The sequence below is a fragment of the Pelmatolapia mariae genome, linkage group LG1 (assembly GCF_036321145.2).
Source record: "Pelmatolapia mariae isolate MD_Pm_ZW linkage group LG1, Pm_UMD_F_2, whole genome shotgun sequence".
In the NCBI taxonomy this organism is placed as follows: domain Eukaryota; kingdom Metazoa; phylum Chordata; class Actinopteri; order Cichliformes; family Cichlidae; genus Pelmatolapia; species Pelmatolapia mariae.
This window is the reverse complement of record NC_086227.1, coordinates 20,176,864-20,195,787: the sequence shown is the minus strand read 5'-3', so window position 1 is coordinate 20,195,787 and position 18,924 is coordinate 20,176,864. Positions and strand designations below refer to the sequence as shown.

The 18,924-nt window shown below is 39.9% G+C and overlaps 1 protein-coding gene across 3 annotated transcripts in view; it reads right to left on the bottom strand.

The window, feature by feature from the left end:
- Positions 1-13,311, bottom strand: part of sox6 (SRY-box transcription factor 6) — a 124,066-nt gene extending 110,755 nt beyond the window's left edge. For 2 of the 3 annotated variants that reach the window (XM_063494612.1, XM_063494687.1), the window contains exon 1: positions 13,261-13,311. The gene's annotated coding sequence lies outside the window, so the exon portion shown is untranslated. Of the gene's footprint in view, positions 1-11,328; positions 11,662-13,260 lie in introns of those variants that run through there. The other variant, XM_063494528.1, reaches the window with a different exon arrangement.
- Positions 13,312-18,924: the final 5,613 nt, after the last annotated feature.

Sequence of the window (18,924 nt, the reverse complement as noted above, 5' to 3'; positions counted from 1 at the left end):
TTAGGACTTAGTTTTTCAGTTCGAGTGGTTAGCTTCTGTGTGCTGCCCTCAACGTCAGACCAGGCACTTTGCAAAGCTCCTAAAAAAGAACAATGAGCAGGAGATAGAGCCTCTTTTAATTAATTCTCCAGACTCAGTCCTGATTGTTGAAAGCGCGACAGGTGGGTCGCATAAAAAAAGAAGTTTCTACTAACACATGCTTCTCATTACTTTGCTTCTCAAGAAAAACTGACATTTCTCCAACCAAAAGAGAGAGGGTCCTCCATGGCCACCGCTCACCGCAAACTACTTTTCAAGTGTACCTTACATTATATATGAGTATACATTTTGAAGCTTGCACACTTTAAACATTCCAGAGAAGGGGGAGGGAGGGAAATGTAAACATATTAAATTGCATGTCCAAACGTGGAATATGTGCTGCAAGCTAAGTATGATCTATTTAATAAAAGAAAAACACTTTTCGGGATTCTTTTTCATTTAAACACAACTAGATTTCAATTGAATGAGCCGAGCACACTTGCAGACTGGTTTTCACAAACCTTTAGAAATTTGAGTTTTAAATGTGGACTGAATAAAACATAATAACATAAATAAATGTGCTAAAATACGTGACTTCCATCCATCTTTAAAAAAAAAAAAAAGAGCCACAGCTCTAAAATTTCAATATTCGAAGTGCAAAAATAATATTTCCAAGGAACAGCCACAAAAAGAGTGTGTGTAAGTGTGTGTAAAGGCACACGTGCTCGTCTGCGTGTCAGTATATACATGTGTGTGCATGCCTGCTCTCCACAACAGCCCTGCAAACGTGGTTTTGGGCAGAGTAAACGGTAAAATGTTGAAATTGGAAAAAATATTAGCCTTCTTTCTCTTGAATAGTAGAGAGATAAGCACCCTTTAGCAATGAAGCCAGTGGAGTTTAAGCTTATTATGAATACCTCTCGGAGCGCAGAAGCATGTACTGTAGAAATCAAAGGGAGTAATAGGCAGGTAAGCCAGTGTCATTTTAAGGAGGAAGTCAGTTGTGAAATTGTAAAATCGCAAGGCCCTGCTGACAATCTCCTGCCCTCAGAACACTCCCATAAATGATTTCTAATGGCAGTGGCTATCACATATTTGAAAAAGTTAGAAGTTTGTGAGGCGAAAAGAAAGAAAATCCAATGCTAATCTCTCCATTGATGGAGACTAATAATAATAAGACCATTTATCTCTTTGATTAAACAGCGCATACTCTGAAGCTCGCAAGAATGTGTGATTCTTTGCGAGTGCCCTAAGCTTCCCAAAGTAGACCCCGCTTTGCAGAACATTCCTTATGGTTTCAAGTTCAATTGGCTGTGAAAGTCCACTCATACATGCTGCACCAAAATCATAAAAAAGCCCTTTTGTTTGTAAGACGAGAGCTACTCAGTGTGCACATTTAATTTTTGTTTTGTTTTTAAAAGGAGAAGATCAGCTGTTTTTGGTATCGTATTCATTGGTGCATTTTTACCTAATAGCTTAAGTTGTAAAGCTCCTCTGCTGAGATCTGTTGTAAAGATGATACCATAACATGACTGCTCTGAGGCACCATGGACTCTTTCGTGCTTAGATATTCTACAAAGGCTCTCACACAGACACACACACACATAAAACACCCACAGGCTAATACATACTATGTTTTTTCTCCTCTGAATATTCATCCATGTTTCCACATCATCTGCAGGTCTCCTAATCACAGTCACTTCCCCTTTAATCACAGAGCTCTAATTAGGTCCTAATAAACCATTTTGCCATCCTCTTGGAGCGCCTCTGTGTCACTCACACATCAAACCATGAAATACTATATTAAGGGGCTGTCAAGCTCAAAGGAAAGCTCCTCCAGCAGCAGTGATACAGATACTGCAGGCACACCCTCTTACACTAATTGAAATTATCGAAAGCTCTGCTTACATGTGACACTTGGCCATGTCTGAAACCATAGGCTGAAGTACAGCCGGCAAAAGCATGACGGTTGTGCCAGCGCTGAGGCTCTACTGGTTTCTCTGATGTCGGATAATTGTTTAAACCTGAGTGGATATGGCACAGGGCCTCATGCTGCTTGTTCTGCCAAAAAAGTTTAAAAAAATGTTCTCACTAGCACTTTGCTCCTCTGTTTCTTCTATTCTGACTCAGTCCAGAATGGGCTTCAAGGAAAGCCTCATGATTCCATGTTCATCTTGGAGAACCAGTGTTGGGGATGATGATCACTGACCACAAGTTGATAATGATGACTGTTTAATTAGAAGCCTTTCTTTGGCCTGGCCACAACCCAAACTCCTCCACCCTGCAGATGGTATCCAATAAATTTAGCTTTGCTGAAGATGAGGAGGAACATTGTACCTCCCTAATCTACCCCACCCCTAACCAAGGACACAAAGCCTTTCTCCTCACTAACACAAAAAAAACTCAACCTTAGCTATGCTGAACAAGGAAACCTCTGAAGTCTAATAGTCTGTGTACACATACACCTAAGTCAAGCGGTGGTGTTTTCACAGGCTGTCAAGTTTTATTTTTATATATTCTTCTTAATTCGCCTTTTTAGGAGCGTTTTCTTTTCCTGGTCAATATAAAGTTTGTCATTTGTTTGTGCAATATCCTTTTTTCGTAACTGAAGCATAATTGCATTTTTACGGTAATGTTTAGGAAATACAAACAAGCACTTGGTTACAGATACGCAAAAAGCTGCTTGCTGCAAATGCATTAGGGCTATGTTTAGAAAGCTGAAGCCTCTTTAGGGGTTTGCAAAAATACTGCGACCATCTCAGCGTGAAACGTCAACTTGAATATTACTGGGTCCAAACTCCAGCTGCCACAGAAGACTTTACGTGCCTGACCATCCACCCTGACCTCCTCCGTATGAGCTGACGTACAAGAACATAATCCTCCAAACAACATTTGACAGCGAGCGTAAATTGCAGCTGCAAATTAGTCACATATTGTAGTGTGTAGAAGGTGGACTTGAATATTGTGCAATAATGGAGCAAAAAGCAGAATGCATGTTTTTTTTTTAAAGTTGTCTATTTTACACACCATCCTGTCTTGTGGAAAAAAAGATTAAGTGTTGACATTCTTTCCTGTCCAATCCCTCTACATCCCTACCCACCACCTGCCAATCATCGTGCTTCACACGGGCCTCCTCCCAGAGATTTCTACAATCATATGCCTGGCAGAAACACCACTCTGTGTTTTGTATGTGTGCGTATATTGTATGTGGGCGGGTGGCGTGTGCCAGAGTGGCTATCCCGTAAGATTTTCAAAGACGCTCATGGGAAACTTTCTGCATGGGCCAAACCCCAGTCTTTCTCTGTCATTTCAGCAGATTTCTCTTTTTTTAGTACCATTCATGAAACAGGAGATTGTCACAGATGGTACTCTCTCTGATTTTATTCTTCAAGCTCTGAGTTGCCTTTTTTTTTGGCCTTCATTGCTAGAGCTGCACTTTGCTTATAAATGTACAGCTGAGCCAATCAGAGGTTTCTTGTGCAATTTAAGAGTGGGTAAAATGTTTCCACTGCCTCCAACAGTTGTTTCTAAAGTATGAATGTTAACTCATGGATCTTCAAAAGAACAAGCAGATGGTTGTTAATTCAAATTTGGTTTAAGCTGAAAGTTCATATTTTCCAGGATTAGTGTTTCTGTTATGGTTCTAGAACAGCACAAGTCGTCAGAGTGATGGATAAAAATATTTCCAGTCATTTGGCAACAAATAAAAGCTGCTTCTCTGATGCTACAAAGACATATACTCGCAGACTCAAATTAGGACACTAAATGTTATCAATCACCTCGAAAATGTAACATTTTCCCCAAATTCACCAACTGTGGGTCAGGACAAAAATCCATTTCTTGGACTGAAGAAGACCAAGTTTAATCTCAACGTCAGAGGGATCTGGGGCGACGTGAATACCAACATCATTATTTGTGCAGAGTTTTAGTCTCAGAAATTCTCAGAAAATCTACTTTTAGCTCATCTTTTTACCAACAGTGCCTAACCCCCCCCCCACACACACACACACACACACACACACACACTTCACTAACAGAGTGAGTGGGAGAGAGGGGAAAACAAAGACAGACATCCAGAGCGGGAGAAAGACAGAGACCAAGAGAAGATTGTGGTCGAGTCTGCAGAAGCCATTTTCTCATAATGCACATTAAGAGCACAGATTTGTAACACATCCAAGTAAGTGTAAAAAGAAATTATTCAGAAAGGAAACAAAAGACCTGGGCAAGAAGAGATGCTATGGTTAAACTCATCAGAACTTTAGCCACAAGACCCTTTCCATTTATTCCCCCACCCTCCCTCTTTGTCACTTTGATTTATTTTTGGCTTTGTACATTAGTGTTTTCCTCGGGAGAAGCTGTTGGGAATATGATTTCTGGCCCAGTACATCCTTTTCTTTTCCATAACTTCCTCGCCTGTTTTAGATGTCACCGTAGCTGCTCCATGATGCAAGTGGTTGATCAGGGTTTGTTTCCACCCAAGAGGGACAACACACAATATGTGGAGAGCTTAAAAATTTAGCAGCAGCAAAGAGTTTTTATATAGCATATAGTTTTTATAAAAGGCTTGCCTTTTAAAAAATAATGAACTCTACAGGTGGCATTTATGTAATAACACATTAAAGGCTTTGCGGTCTTTGTTATAGCATTACTGTGCGCACACCATTATAAATTGCGCATATCAGCTAGCGTTCTGCTTTGTGAGTCCAAGTTGGAGATTATGACAAAAGTGATCATTATTTTCACTTAGCTTCAGTGCACAGTAAGAAAACAATATAGATGTGCATATATGCATTAATGCTGCGTACAAGCAAGCAGGCAAATGTGCACACAGAAACAATCGTGTGCTCAAAAAAAATTGCTCCCGGTATCCTTAATGCTCCACCATAGAATAATGAAGCCAAATTGGCTGGCTTAGATGCAACTGTGAGGCATATTTTACATCTCATGTCAGATCAAGCTGGCAGATGCCAAGCCGAGCTATTAAACTCCACCAATTGGATAATGCCTAATTGTTCGGCTTTAAAGGACCGTGGAGACCTGCTTAACTTGAATACAAAAATAACTACTGCCTTCTGAGAATATAGAGTGCATAAAACATTGTAAAAAACATTAATACTTGATTAAATTGGATAAATGTTTTCGGTCCTAAATGCTGAATTGCTTGATGCATTCTTACAGCGTGGGTATTCATGACAAATGAGAAATTCAAATACGTGCAGTATGCCATATTTGCACAGCTTCTCCCTTATTAGATAGCGAGGTTTTTATGGCATTCCCTCACATTATATTTACACGAAAACCCCCGGTGTCACAGCTGCTCGTGCTGGCTCAAGTTATTTTCATGGAGTGTTTTAATGCTTCCTCCAAGGCAGCAGCTTGCCCATGGGATGGCCTGATCCGCACACAATGGGAGGAATCACAAGGAAAAGGCTTGTTGTGATGCTTTTGTGTGTAAGCAGCGCAAAAGCCCACATTACACTAATCTCTTTTCCCTTGTTCACTTACAAGACACAATCTCAGGTCTTCAGAGCTTCTCCAATTCTAACAGGGCAGAAATCACTTGGGGCAAAAGATCACAGCTTCTTCTTCTTTTTTTGATTAGTCCCAGTATGCTGGAGCAAGGTCACTAATACACACGCACACACATATGCAGACCATATATCTGTCTATCTGTTAAAAGCACATGCGCTGACAAATAAGCACTTTTTCCTCTGCGGCTGAAATTAAAGTTTAGCACGACCGCAGTCAGTGAAAGCTGCTGGTGAGTCAAAATAATAATTAATGCACGACTCTTTCAGACTGTAGCTAACAAAATGGTTGCCACAAAAACAGGGAGAAAGAAACTTTTTTTTTTTAATACCCAAACTGCAGCACAAAAAAAAAAAAAAAAAAGACACGAGGGCGACACAAATGTTTGTTTAAAATTCAGTTTCAACCACCTGCACTCTTTTTGCACAACCTGACAGTTCTCAGTCTTGGTCTGTATGCCGTTTGTGCAAGTGTACTAATGCCTGTGCCCCTATTCCCATGTGTGTGTGTGTGTGTGTGTGTGTGTGTGTGTGTGTGTGTGAGGGAGAGTGAGAGTGAGAGAGAGAGAGCGTGGTGCCTGTGTGTGTGTGTGCATGTGCGTGTGTGCGCAGGGACTCCAAAATCCACCACATTTTAATTACTGCCCGGCTGCACTGTGTTCCTCTTTGATATGGAAATAGAGGCAACCATCTTCACACAGCCACTGTACAAATCTTCATGTGATTCATAAAAAACAATGAGCCGGGCTAATTCCTCCACCTGATTACAGTCCCAGACCTGTGTCAGAGAAATGCGGCCACCAACGCCTTTCCAATTAATTCTACATATTAATGGGTGATTTAAAAAAAAAATCAACAAAGGCTACTTACCATAGCCTAGACTGTTGCATTTTGAAGTCAAACTTAATTATGCACAACTATGCTATGGACTGAAAGAAAATGTCCAATTATTTTGAGAAAAACATATTCGGTGGGAGAGTGAATGATGCAGATCAAAATGGGCCACTTACATTACTTGTGCAATTATACAGTTCCTGTGATGATACACATATTTAGGTTTTATTTTTTTAAATCTGTAATCTTGTAATGTCAGCAATACTGTTCACTTACAGCAGCCAGGGGGACACTGAGATCTAACAGAGCAGAGGGAAAAACCGCTGCTGCCTTTGTTGAGGTTCAGTAAGTGTTGGTGCACATATGTGTTAGTAGTAAAAAATAAACAAATTAATAAGAAATAGTACACAATAAAGTTGAATCTTTGACATTAAAGGAACCTGTGTTCTTGAAAAAAGCACAATATTAAAAAAAAAACCTTTCTCATTTAGATTGAGGCAATGTAACAGCCAAAGCTGGACAAAATTTAAAATGAGGAACCTTAAGATGCCTTTTGAAACAGCTGGTGTACTACACTCGCTCACATTTATCTGCCTGGCTCCACATTATCACAGCTTTTCATTTAAGAGGCTGACTTGATGGAGGTGATGCCCCACTGTCCGCTCTTTCTGGCTCCACTGACCCTTGATAGCATCGGTATTTTTGCCTGTGAGAGCTGACAATTTTCCAAACAGTGAAGAGCCATAATTAATTTAGTGACATTAATTAGTGGCGTGTTACTAAGTTGTCAAGAACTCGTTGTTGAAGGGTAAAATTGCCAAAAGAAAATGCTATGGCACCGCTTCTTATCATTGTTGGAAGATTGTGCAGCAAATTAGATAACACTTAGAAAGACAGATGTCACAACACGTGCTGCCACATTCATTAACTCCTGCGGTCCTTCAACAGTCCCCCGCCTCGCCTCAAACTTTACCAGGCCTGCTGTTCTTTACCTCCTCTTATCCTGTTTATCATTAGGTCCTAGCTACCGCCACAAACACAGGGAGACTAGTACCTGTACACCCCTCAACCACCTTTTGCCTCTATAGCTTCCCCTCTCCCAGTCAAGAGTAGACCACAGTCTACTCTTGACCTGTCGCTTGGAATAAAATAGCTGTTTTTTGCAACCCCCCCCCCCCCAAAAAAAAAACAGTACAAATGGAAAGACAAGTGTCCAAAGTCCCAGTGATGATATGTGTGTTGAGAGAAATGTAGTGACTTTTTGGATTTTGACATTTCAGATCACAGTCAACAGTAGTTTTATCTGTTACAAGAGTAAAGCCATTCTTGCAGAGTGTCCACATGTATGCAGGCATGCCAAGGTATAAAGCCCCCCGCCCTTCTCTCTCTCTCTCTCTCTCTCTCTCACACACATACACACACACACACACACACACACACACACACAGGATAAATAACATAACAGTACAACAAGAACAATTGAAAAGAAATGGAAAATTAAAGAACTCGAGCCGAGTGGAGCCACCTCATTACAAACCCAACTTTTTCATGAAATAATCTGCACACACTCATACACATATTGTTATCGTCATTCACGACAATGCACAGTTTGCATGTGGCAAAATATTATTTGCATCCCGAATAAAGAGATATGTCGCTGTGAGTGCATTTTATTTTCCTTGTGCGCGTGTCAAATCAGCTTATCGTGAGCGGAATTGGTTGTAATATCATTAAAGAATTCAGTTTGGCAAGGGAACACACTCCGAGTGAGACTGTTCACAGAAGAGCAAGGCCGTAAAACGAAACCTACACACACCAGCACCTTCATTTGCATGAGTGTGTGGCTTGGAGTTAAATAACAGGTTTTTAAGCATTAAAATAACATAACATGGGTAAGATATATCATCACTGAGACAGGGACTTTTTCTTTATTCCCCCCCCTTTACAGTTATGCCAAATGTACCCTCTGCGTTAACAGAATCAACCGTTAATAATCAGATAATCACATATATGAGCAAGACATTAATATTCACAGCATCACATGAAGCACATTTCTTTCAGCGCCCCTTTTCTCGCCCTCCTTCCCTCTCACTCGCTCCCATCTTTTTCTTTGATCCCACGAATTGTTGGCTCAAGAGCTTTAAATTATAATAATAATAATAATAAATCCTACCTGTGTATGAGGACAGTTAAAGGCAAGATTTGAGGTTTATTCAGTTTGTGGTTTTTAGTCTGAACTCGTTTTAAAATGGCCTCATCATTTCTCTTCCACTCAGTAAAACAAATATAAATTATATAAATATAAAATCACCATGTCATGCAATACTGGAGACACTGGACATGGACAGAGCAGCAGCTACTGAGGCGAGAGGCTTCCTCCCTTTCTGCCAAACTGTAAGTCCTAAAAAACTTTGAACTTACTGGCAGATCAGTGTTAGCGACCCTATATCTTATGCTGAGTCCAGGTGGGAAATGCTGCCTTATTTCTCAGTCTTGCAAAAAAGCTCAAGTCTCACCCCAATATCCAGACGCAGATTAGTCTTTGAAAATACAGGAAAGGTGCAAGGCCAGGCAACATTACATAAGATTTTATTGCCCTGTATTATGTATTAGAGAAATATACAAATACACAGATTAGTTTAGTTTTAATAGATTTGTTTCTAATTTCAGTGAAATAAATGCGCACATGTCAGTGGCAGTATTGATTAAAAAGGAAATACAGTGAATATTTCAAGGGGATCACACTGCCAAAATTAGTTACACTTCACATTTCTTCGACTATAATGCACATTTGAGCTGCATGTACCAATTGTGCAGTATAAAGTAAGAAGGTCATTAATTAAGTTGCCGGTAGTTCTCATGTGGAAAAATAAGTGAGAAAGGTTCAATAAAAGCCAGCGCGGCTGGCATCAAAGAGCTCTAATGCCGCTTTTCACTCTTCCCTCTCTCGCTCTTTTGCTGAGCGACACGCTGAGCTGCACAAGCCGTCAGAGACAAACTCTTATAGAGACAGAGCCGAGTGTCCCTGTATAGCAATCAGGACAATGTGCTGAATGGGCAGTCTAATTATAAATGTGCCATTTAGACTTGCATTTGGTCTCCAGAACCGGCTTACCTTATGAGGAAACGTGCGTAAACAGCCACAGTAAGAGCAACTGTTCAAAACAAAATGCCACACCGACTAAAAACTTTACTTGGGCGGAGGAGCGGACTACCGAATGTTCTTATCACCGTGGCAAAAATAATAATAGTAATGCGCGGGCTATCTGGGTTTGAGGTCTTAAAAGAAAAAAAGAGGGGGGGATGCCGGAGTTAATTACAGTCTCATTAATTAGCCACAGGTGTGTCGTTTGTGTGGACGAAAAATGCACGTGCTCGGTGCTGAAAACACAGAAGAAGCAGAAACAGAAGGGGGAAAAAACAGGTTTAAACTGTTGTCATAGTGGATTCCCGTCTTATTAAAATGTTATTAGAAGTCCCGCAGTAGCCTCAGAGTGCTGGTTTTTTTTTTTGTTTGTTTTTTACTCAGGGAGTGTGTCTAATTTTGGAAAACGTCTTAAAATGTGGGGGCATTCTACACCCGCTGCTGCCGAAATTAATGATCTTGGAGTGATATTTTAGGAAATCTTCAATTTATCATAAACCTGCAAAATCAATTGACGTGCGTGCAAAAATAAATATTTCCTCAATGAGCAGTGTGTCTGAAATTTAAGTGCTTTTTAGTATCCTAAAATATGACCAAAATCTGGCGTCTAAAAATATCTAAACAAGCATTTTATACTGGAAGGCCTTAATATTAATTGCTGGAACTGTCTTGCGGCAACAAACACATAAAAGGTGAGAAAATAACCCCTAATGGACACATGTACAGTTCTCACAATGGAACTTCTGTTCCGTTTATCCCGGGAGCGAGGAGCTTCAGATATTTCGGCTTAAATGGAAAACTGTCTGTTCGAGTACATCTTCTCTAAATGGACAAGCCCCGCGATTGTTGAATTTAATTTATGGCTTATGCATTCTTTTGGGGTCAATTCCCCTGACCCCCGGAGAAAGTTAAGGAAGAGCAAATTCCCAGGCTGCACGGCTTCAAGAAACTCCGAGGTTTCGGACAGGAAGGAAAAAAAAGATTGGTGGGGGTCTGATAACTTCAGGCAACAAAGGTTCTGGATGCACGAGGGTATAATGAGACATAAGCGGAATGTTCAAATAAACTTGTCTACCTCACATGTGGACAGGAACGTCACTGTCAATGAACGGTACCGCTCTGTGGACAGAAGGGAAACTGCCACCAGCAGAACAAAGTTACAGGGCGCTGTAAACACGCACAGAACACCGCAACCAACCATCAAACATTTAATAGCTGATTAAGAATCAACACTCGGTAACGATAGATAGTTGAAACGTTATCGGTGGCAGCGGTCGGGGTTGGTCTAAGCGCTGCAGATTGCACCGTGCAGCCTGAGTCCGCCCGCACGCTCCCCGCTGCTGAAATGGAGAAGAAAAAGAAGATGATTTCAACGCTCCGAGCGATGAATCGGGCTGCCGCAGAGTTTACTTGTGATAAAGTTCAGTTAAACGCGCTTTTTGCGAATTACGAGGTCACCAGAGCCACTTCCAACCAGCACTTCACGCGTCACTCTCGTCTCGCGTGTAGACTTGGCTTGTTTGAGGTGAAAGCGACGCATCAGACAGTCTCAGTGATTAAAGTTTGACAGTCATTCTCCGAGTCTCAAAATGTACCGACTCGAGAAAGCTTTGCACACAGTTTACTTTGTAAAAAAATAAAATAAAAAACAATAATAGTAGTTTTAAAGCAAAACGCGTGCAAGGTTGTGTGATCGCTCGCGCTGACAGCGCGCTCGCCTTTAAGGAATCAGCAATTAAACACAAGGTGGAAATATAAGGAGAAGGAGGCATGTTGGAAAAGTAGAGAAAATGTGTTGTTTACCTTGTTGGTGTGAGCCGTGCTGATGATTGCCTACTTTTGCGTCCTTCCCCGTGCGCAAAGAACAGCAACTAGTCTCGACTATACTTTACTGAAAATGATCACCGAGCTATCTGTTGAGCGAAAACTTAAGTCTGCTCACTCGGGGCCATAGGAGGGGATCCCGTCCACTCTCTGTGAAGTTCAGTTGTACAAAACTACAAGTACCTTTTGTTAACCGTCTATCTGGTCTTTATCTCCCTCTCTCACACACTCAGACAAGAGAAGACGATGGCTAGAGCTGCTGTCAATCTTGGCAATCAATGCGCGCAGCCATGTCGCAAGTATTCAAAGCATTTCCCGTCGTGCAACATCAGAAAGTGAGTGGCCAGGGCATTGATCTGAGGAAGGCAAAGAGGCAGGACTCCCCCTCCTCCTCCCAGACAAGAGATACGGGAGAGAGAGAGAGAGAGCGAGAGAGAGAGAGAGAGAGAGAGAGAGAGGTGGCGAAATAAAAGTGGAGACAGGGAGGATGGCTGTTAGCCTACTGCCCGCTTTTAGTAAGTTTAATAAGCTTACTTAAATTAACACCACTTACAAGCTACACAACAACTGAAAAGTTAAGGGCGACCTTTCCACCCCAGAGTTTTTCTTCAGTGACACTTTTTTTCATTTGTCTCGTTAGGAAACGAGTAATTCAGTGACCCCTCCCACTTCAGTCAAAGTTTATTATAATTATTACTATTGTTTCTTAAGAGGAAAATGCGGTCATCTGTGAGTATCGGTGACGAGATCAGGTGAGCGATAGGCTGTTTTATTTTTATTTTTTTTTACTTAAGTTTTGTGATACAACAGCATGTAATTGTGTGAATTACATCACCGTTTAAAATATAGCAGCATTAGATTCGGTGTTCTTTATGGTTTGCCACGGTGTCCTATACGCCTAGTTTTCATTTCCACACCATCCAGAAGGCTGCAGCTTCTTCTTCCTCTTCAGATTATTTCTAATTTAATTGACTGAGTCTCACATTATGCTTTTTAGATTTTTTTGTGTAGATTTTAAAAAATATTATTTATTTATTTCATCATACGCGCATTTCTTGCCAGTCAATTAACTACATACAAGTATTGTCACGATATATACTTACTGGAACATAAGTGAATTATTACATTTTATAAAAACGTGTCAAAAAATAAAAGACTTGTCGGTGACTGTCTTACTGTTTAAATTTACACACTTATTTCATAATTTTGATATACATGTATATATTATTTTGTAAATAATTAAAAACAAACACACACAAATTTATATATTGACCAGTATAACGTTAGAAAATAATGGAAAATTGTTCCCAGCGTTACATTTAAGTTTTACTTTCATAAACGACATTTTACTGTAGTTTTGGTGTATTTGTTGTTAAGTTTTAACACAGAAACTAAAAATAAAATAACCATTATGTACCATCAGTACGTTAACGCAGAGCTATTGATTAGCAGGTTAGACTGGATACAGCTGAAATACAAAACACCTCATTTTTTAAACAGATTCAGCAAACGTAAGTTGACATCTGACATTAAGGCAAAAATCCAGCTACTGGGACCTTACAGGCAGACCCTCACTTGCAATAACAGAAGATTTTACTGAGAGGAATTTATCTGTCATGAACAGAGCATATGTTTTAGATAATCAGCTGGGTTTGGATGAGGCCCACAGCTATCATTCAAAAAAGGAATCTCGGTATAAACGTGCCCATATTAAAAAATAAATAAATTAAATTAAAAAAGAGGAGAGAGAGAGATCTGACAACGTTGTAGCTTTGAAAAACATCAGCAACATTTTGTGACCAGCAGAAAATACAAATAATAATCATAATAATCATAATATTAATAAAAGGTAGAAGTCCGTTGGTTAACATGCCATAAGTGTCACATAATAGAAATGAGAAAGTTACTTACAAAGACAGGAGACAGCAGGAGAAAATTCTGATTGTTAACTGCAGAATGACATGAGCTGAGCTGAAAGAAGGAGGGGAAGCAGAGGAAGAGAGAGAGAGTGACAGAGGAGAGAGAGAGAGGGAGGGAGAGAGAGAAAGAGAGAGAGGGAGAGAGAGAGAGAGAGAGAGAGAGAGAGAATACACAAGCACAACTTCGCGACAGATGCGAGTCCTGAGCGTCTCACTTTCCCTTTCTTGCTGTTCCAGGTGAAGCAAAACACACCAACACCACATCTACATCAAAGACCTTCAAAATCCTCCTGCGCGCGTTACAATGCACACACTGCATGCTTTTCTCCACTGAACTTCTACAACACTGATAGCCTGCAAGTTAAGTATTAACTTTTTTTTCCGTCAGTGTGCGAAGTGTCAAAGTTTACATTTAGCTACGAATAAAGAAAGAAAGACTTACCTTTAACACTGAAACTTTTCTACTGTGACACTTTTAACCTGAGCCCCTCTTTAGCTATAACGATGTGATGCACATCACCAAATTTAATAAAAACCATACAGAGTAAAAAGCTTTGCACCATAAAATTGCATATGATCCTATAACAGTCTGACACCGTGTTTTTCCGGATGCATACATGATGATTCTGTGTTGTTCCTGCTGTTAGTGTACCTTCTTTAACGAGCGGAGTTTTTTCTTTCACCGCTTGCACTTGAACGTGTGTTGGATGTGTCTCATGCGCCACCTTTTGGTCACTGTGTGAAGCTCACCTGCAAGGAAAAAAATCTCTATAAAGAGAGACAATCAGTGCATTTAGGACAAACACTTCTTATTTCTTTATTGATCTTTGTTTTTAAAGTTGGACGTTCAATTTTTATTTGGTTAACATTGACCAAACGGCAATAAGGAGTGCAATGGCATTACCACTAGTTTCCATTGTTGCTGCTTCAAAAGTGACAGTGTGAGTAGGGTTAAAAAAAAAGGTGCAAAACAATATGAGTCATTACATTTGTTTAACGTGTATTTCTTTCCAGACTTTGCTCTGTTCAGTGACAGATGATTGTGCAGCTGAACAGGTGCCCGCAAGTGCCAGATAGTTCTCTAAATACAAATATAGGCTATTTTTACAGAGGTGACTGTAATGGCTTCCTCTTTATAGCTCAGATGGTAGTGCGCGAAGCCTGCGTGAAGAGCAAAAGACAGTCCAACTTGTTGGGGGGTAAGGCAGACACATTTGCATACCCTGTGAGTCTTTGATGCATCTTGAAATTCAAGTCTAGCCCATAAATATTTGAAAAGGAGAGTGCATGAAAATCAACATTTTTGTTACATTAAATTAACATGTGTTCTTCTCCTGTTCTGCATGGTTAATTAGAGAACACCATTCAGTCAGTGAGTGAGGTTTTTTTTTTGGGGGGGGGGGCTGCTTTGATTACACTGCAACCAGAGGAGGTTTCAAAGGTGTGCAGCTGATTCATGCTTAGGAATACAGTCATTAGTATCTCAATGAGCAGCCATAATTATCTAAATTCCAAAAGAAGATTTTAAAAGTTCTACTTTAAACCATTTACTTTTCATTCTACAGCAGTTTAGGTGTCTGTCTCTGGACATGGGATCTCCTTTGACACATACAAGTTTGTTTTAACCCCATATTTATGAGCAGTGCACAGACAATAAGTGCTTGTTGCAGTTTTACGTAGATACACAGCAATTTTAAGCATTTGTTGATGTCCAGTTTAATATCTACACCCATAACCGGTGTATAAATGGGTAATATTTGCTTGATAATGTAGTATATAGCCCTATTTTTAATTTTTTAAAAATCTAAACAGTGCCACCTTCATATAATCCTAATCCATCTTACATTTAGAAATGTGCAGGCAGAAATGTGCAGACATGCCTTTGTTTTTCATTTTGAATGCACTTTGCAAGTAGTTGTGCATGCAGGTTCGGTGGTCTAGGTAAAAAGTAAATGCTGGTAGTCCTGCTCAGCTGTTACTTCCATGACACTGAGCGCAGTAAGTGAATCCAAAATGTTGCAATAAATACAGTTTATTAATTTTTTAAATGTTTCTTTTCTAGCTATTAATACAGTTTATATTTTGTGTTCTATAAAAAGTGTAAATGTATGAGAAACTGTAAGGAGAGCTTCAGTGACTAAGACCCTTACCTACCATTGGTTAGATGATCAGTTAAAAGCACCGACAAGGTTCAGCTGTAAGCGACCAGTGTCCGCGCAACCGACATAGCTTACTGAATGCCAGATATAGCAATTAACTAAAACACTATTTGCATACATGCAAATGATCTATCCCAACTGGACTTGCAATGTGGGATGCGCTGTTCTCATTAGTTGACCCAAATCTCTTACTTGTAACTCTGGATTTCATCAAAGTTTAGTCAGGATCTAATATTTCCTTTCAAGTTAACAGCGAACCCCTGATAAATCATGTTGAAATAAGGAGTGCAACATGCCAGTTCTAATGATGTAGTGATGAGCGACATCATCACGCTGCCTGTGCCAACAACGCTACAAATGTACACATACAACAAATATAAACTCATGTATAATGGTCAGTGATGTGCGGTACTGTATATTTAAAGTTCTTCTGAACGTGTTACCTGCACTGTCTTATTTGAGGTACAGTCAGAAATCCGGTTATGCGAGCGAGTATAACACAAATTACTCAGAAGAATTTAATTTTTCCACAGCTATTATATCTTTCAGTAAAACACATTTTTTAAGCTGCAAAGTAAATGGCCTCGCATTTTAATGCTGATAGATTTTTTTTAAATTTTAAATAGTTATATGTCATGATTTTTTTTGTTATGTAGCTCTGAAGAGCCAACATGCACAGCATTCTCACTGAATGCAGTAAATCTCACTTATTTAAGTGTGTATGTGTACATGGAGCTGCTAGACTAAAGACGAGGCCCAGGGGCATTTGGTTCATTTGCAAAGTAATTGCTTTTATGTACAAAAACCCAATTCACCGTAGGTATTGTAAATGCTTTCCGTTTAGGGAAACATGAGATTAATTCATTGTTTAGCGTAACACAGCACCTTTTCAACATTCACTTAATGATTCATGTTGGAGGAATTGTGTTCTTTATAATAGGCCAATAAAGAAATGACTCAATACGTAATAAATATTTGTACCTCCCTGATGATCCCATCATTTTAAAAAAACATTAAAAAACTAACAAAGTGGCTTCAACATAAAACAATTCAAAAACAGGAATTGTTTTCTTTTTGGGGAAAGCTGGGCCAATGCGGTGCAGCATGAATGTTATTCAGCTTTCCCTCTATTCTTTTTATAGCGTGCACACACGTTGGGAAGAATATTCAGTGATTCCTAGCTCTTCAATTATTCAACAAATTCCATTTCTTACATATTAAAAAATGTACCGTATGTGGAACTTGAAAATGATAAAACAGCATAAAATACTATTTTGAAATCAAAGCACCTATTGCATGGGCTTTCTTGGTTTTGTATTTGTACAATTGGACTACAATCCGGATCCCCACAGTGTGCAAAGGAGGCACCAGCTGGGTTTTCCACTGTAGCCTAATTCTTATTCACTATAACAATAATATTTATGTGATTGAAATAGGTATCACTGGGAATCACAGGCGGATTTCTCCTTTCTTCTTCATGTCACAGGAAAACTATGAATATGTTACAAATCCATTGTGCGCTGTAGTGAACAACACAGACCTGAGAACAAGGTCAGACTGCTCAGCGTGGTGTCAAGAGGCTCTCTCTCTTTCAAGCAAAGGCCTTTAAAAAAAAAGCAACAAAAAGTCAAAGCCTTAACCTAATCAATGTCATCTGAAGAGCACCGTAAACACTCGCGCGAGGCTCTTTTACGTTTGGATTTTAAGTGAGACATTTTATTTTCTTGTATAAAAGCTACTCTCAAGCAAACATTTCTGTCAGGACGCTGAGCAGCGGTTTTTCTTCTTGTGGAAAAAAAAAATCACTTCTGAAGCCAGTAAGTATTTAGTAAAGGATTAATGCGGGAGGCCTTGATTGCGTTTAACAGAACAGGACCCAATTAGCATAATAGGCCCTCTTTCATTCTCTTTGAAGTCCAGAGCATAGAATAACAAATGTATATGAACCGCCAGCCAAACGTCAATACATGGAAATGCCACAATCCTCGGTGGAGGGTCTTGGGTGAATTTTTTGCAAGAGGAGGGGAAAACATCCCATCTTATTGCAAAATAAGCAGAACAGTGGATGTGATTGGTCTTCTAGCCACCAGGGCCAGTGTGCTCTGTGGGGCCCTGATCCTGGAGGATCAAGATGGAAGCAGAAAGGATGTAGCTGCTGGAGGGTGGGGTGGGTAGGTGGGGGGTGCATCCCCTCTCTCTCAGGTGTTTTTAAAGCACACTGTGATGCGGATGAGTAAAAGTAATTACTCTCCAATTAAAGATAAAGATGTCACTTGGGAGGGAGCTGCAACACAAAGGCTCGCCATGCAGACGAGGGCGAGGGCAAAGTGTGCGCATCACATCCTACGCAGCGGCTGCAGCGGGACGAGTCATGATAAATGTAATGTGATAAATATTTGTGCTGAAAACTGCAGTATTTGGTAATAACGGCGCAGTTGAGCTTTCCATTTAAAAACATATTCTCTGCATTATTTTTCCTTTTGAATCCGAAGTTCAACACATGCATTTCTCAGAGGTTTCTTTTACAATTGCAATGGAGACGTAGTTCATGATTTAAAGATATGAATTCTGTACTTCAGAATCCAGAGTTATTAGTATCCACCTTCTTGGTTGAAAATACACAGAATTAAAAATGCCCTTTTGAGATGGAAAAAGCTTTGAACTTAAGAAACATTTCAAGAAGCCTCTCTCTTTCTTTTTTTTGTATTGGAAGTTCACCTCCTTTGAGCATGCCATAGTTTGGTTCCCTTTTCAAATAATAGAATGAAGTTTAATAGGTCACGGCAATCAATGTGAAGGTTCAAAGAGAATCTTGGAGCGATGCAGATATATTTTGTAATTTCCCTTTGTACATGATTTGAATAAAGATACAGTCAATAAACGGCATCAGTGAAATCAAATAAAGACCAAAGGCTCCTGTAGGTTAAAAGTTAAAGTCACAAAATGTGCTCAGTTCCTGCCGTTTGAGGTTTTCAAACAGGGGGAGAATAAACTGTCCATCACTGCAAGAACCTTTTTTAAGGTAACTCTTTCACATGTCAAAGGTAAAATCAGGTCTGCCAAACTAGTTGTGGAGGAATACCAACATCCCACAGGAAACATCAGCTAAAACAACTTTAGTGTCTTCGGAGATGCTCTCTCTCTCTCTCGTATAGTGTGGCAGCTACTGTACAGGAGACTTTACAGCCATATTACAGCCCTGGTATTTCTGCAGTGGGCTGATTTGTTTGGGTGAACACACCACTGAGTTTTGATATTTGGTGTAACATCAAAAGGCGATGCCAGCTGTGCCACAAAGACCTGCGCCACTAATGCAGCAAGGGAAATGTTTCATAAGTCGTTTGCACTCATAAGCTCCAGATAATGTTGCGAGAAAAAAAGGATCGGGACACTGATGCACTTTCTCGTACTCAGCGGGAGTCTGCTTGAAAGCGCTGAAATGCTCTGTTTGGATTCAGGACACTGAATTCTGCACTAACCTACTGCGCTATTCTCCG